This window comes from Corylus avellana, chromosome ca9 (assembly GCF_901000735.1).
Source record: "Corylus avellana chromosome ca9, CavTom2PMs-1.0".
Taxonomy (NCBI): domain Eukaryota; kingdom Viridiplantae; phylum Streptophyta; class Magnoliopsida; order Fagales; family Betulaceae; genus Corylus; species Corylus avellana.
In genome coordinates, this window is record NC_081549.1 from 19,999,802 (window position 1) to 20,003,044 (window position 3,243).

Sequence of the window (3,243 nt, forward strand, 5' to 3'; positions counted from 1 at the left end):
TTTAATTTAGTTTGCTGGCGTTGACTAGCGTATTTACTCAAGTCAAGAAACTACTCTCTGCAATAGTTTTAAATTGGTTTGACACTCCAATTTATTTTTTATTTTTTAATTAAATTGGAATAGGGGTACAAGTGATCGATCAAAATACCAAAAGGAGGTGGGCTCTCCTGCAACAGACTCAAACACGAAAATTAACAGTGCAAGTAAACAAACCAAAGTAGAAAATGGGCCAAATAAATGGCCCAGTCTTCTCCAAGGGACTGCATAAAGCGGTTTAAAAAGCGAAAAGAGTAAACGAAGAGTACGAACCTCAAGAGGTTTGCAGACCCTAGTTGGAGGTGTAAGAATCCCATGAGATCCAAACCCATCTGTACCCCAGCTCAGAACAACATTGACCACCCGAAGGAAGTCATATCAGGAAAGAGTAAGATCTGAATTTGGAACCCAAGAGAAGGGAGTATGGTCTTCATAAACACTAGTATCTACTGCAAAATTTAAACCCTAAATACAAAGGGAGACAAAAACCCACAAAACCCAAACAAAACAACAGGAAGTACATGAAAACAATGGAAAAAAGAAAAAATGGAAAATAAAAACAACAAGTAGAAATGCAACACAAAACCCATCAACCAGCAATGAAGGCGGTATTGAAGGTGGAGGAGTGGCCAGAGGAGTCCACTGTCCGAGGCATGGGGATCACGTGTCGGCGCATGTAGTGCTGATGACGGATTGCAAGGTGGCGGTGAGGAGCTGGGCGTCCGGTGATGACGGTGGAATGGCGACTGTAGGCCCGGGTTTTAAAGAAAACTCATTTATGAACCTAGGGAGATCTTGGTTGTAGAGTGGAGGACGGCAAGCGGCGAGGGGCCAAACGGGGAAGGAGGCGGGCAACCCATGGCAACGGGCAGTGGTTAGCGGAAGATAGAGAAAAAACACTATGCTGGCGGGCAACAAAAAAAGGAAGAAAACATGAAAAGAACTACAACCGGAGAAGAACGAAAGGGAGATGGGAGGTTCCCTCCTCCCCAGAAAACTACACTGACATTGGTAGAAAACCTCACAAGGAGGTAGTGTTTCCTCTACTTAGAGGGAAGGAGGAGCTTCTCTCACTAAAAATGAGAGAAGCAATTGGTTTTTGACGCTCCAATTTTGAGGGAAGAAGGATTCGTCCACTTTTTTTCAAATGAAATAATTATTATTAATTTTTTTTACATGTTCGCATAAAAGGGAGGAAGGGGATACGTACTAATGACCTCTCCTTCATGAAGCGTGGTCTCCAACCGATTGAGCTACTCCTTGAAGACACATTGACGATTTTTTGGTAATTTGAAAGATATATTGTCTCAATTAAGAGTTTTGAAAAATTGTCAATTATGTGATAGTTTGAAAAAACTCTATGCAGGAGCTCAAGGTGGCCTTTTCATTATCAATGCTTTCTGCAATCAAGCCATCAAAACCCCACCAGCTGCTAGCTGAGGAATCCCAAGAATTTACTCTCAAAAGTTCCAACTTTATGCTGCCATTATTTTAGAAATCCGAAGAAATTAGCTTGTGCATAATGCTATCCAACCTGTGATATCTCATTTCATTCAACAAATCTCTTCCACTACAAGGGATCACATTATTGCTAGGAAATATTATTTCCCCTTCAAGTTGGTCCCCTCCTCTACTTGGTAGCATCAAAGTCAACTTTGATGTGGCAATGAGGACTGATTTTGCTGTGGCTGCCATGGTTATTAGTGACTCGATCGGATGGGAACATTACCAAGGCTGCTTCTAAGCGTTTATCCACCAATGATGAAGCTAATGGAGAAGCTCAAGCAGCCTTTCTGGCTATCCAAACAAGCTCCTGTGGAGTAAGTTCCCTTGTCTTGGAAGGGGATGCTCTTGATGTTACCCCTGCAATTCAAAGACCAAATCTGTTAGCTGATTGGAATTTTGCCAGTACTATTTCAGATATTAGCTTTAGTTTGCTTTCTTTTTATATAGCTTGAGTTGACTCTATTGCACCTCTTCTGCCCCCTCGTATACTAATACGGCTATATACTCCTATATGAATAGATTTTCTTCAATTTTGATAAGGCCCGAAGGATTGTATTTTTAAGTGAATGTAAATATCTACAAAAGGGTCCGTTTGTTTCAATGTTTTGGCGTTTGGTACAATGGAAAATAACAAAGTAAAAATATTTCCTTTTATATATATATATATATGTTGTGAATAAAAATTGGTTTTTATAGGTTAATATGATTGAAAGAAAATATAAAAAGAGAAATGTTACGCAATTATCTTTTAACCATTTATTTTTTCAAATTCAATGGATCAACCATTGAATTTGTGGATTTATGGAGATGGTTGAAGAGTGAGTTTTATCATTTTCTATATATATATATATATATATATATATATATATATATATATAAATATATAATTTTCAGTACTATACACCAAACCCCAATAAATGTTTTCAAAGGAAAATGTTTTCTTGAAAAATAATTTTCTTAAAAATAATTTTCAACAAAAAATATTTTATGCTTTCTCTAGTCCTAACTCCTAAGAAAGATCAATGCTTACCAAGCTTATAAGGACGTACGCGTTACTGCCATATCTCTATAGCTCTTTGCATTTACCAATTACCATTGAAAAATTTACACATGTATTAAGTTGTTTCCAGATTTTAGTTTTTTAGTGTTTTTCATTTTCATGACTTGTTTTAGTTTTTAAAACTGTTTGCCAAATGCACATCAACAGTATTATAGAAACGTATTTTGCAGTTTTTCTGTTTCCAAAAAATTTGGTAGCATTTCTCTTTGCCATTTGCACCATTTTATTACCATCTTGGTAGCTATATATATGGCGTATATCCATCCCTAAAAGAATAGATTTTTTCTTTAAATTGGATTGTAAGAAAATTTTTCTATTCTAGTATTTAAAAGTGTCACGTATCTCTTAATATATGAGACGGCATGTGTGTTTTTTTTTCTTATTATTATTATTATTATTATTATATGTACTTCTCATATATTTTTTTACTACCACTAATTAAAACATTATGCGATGATGACAGGCCAATTGTGAGCACACATGAGGTTCGTTTGGCATTGACGTGTATGTTGTTACTATTTAGTTCCAAGTTACTATAACAAAAATTGATTGATGTGGAAAAAAAAAAAAAAGTTTTAGTATGGAAAAATGAAAAAAATTTGTTTTGTAGTGATTTTTTTATTTGAATAGTAATAAAAGAT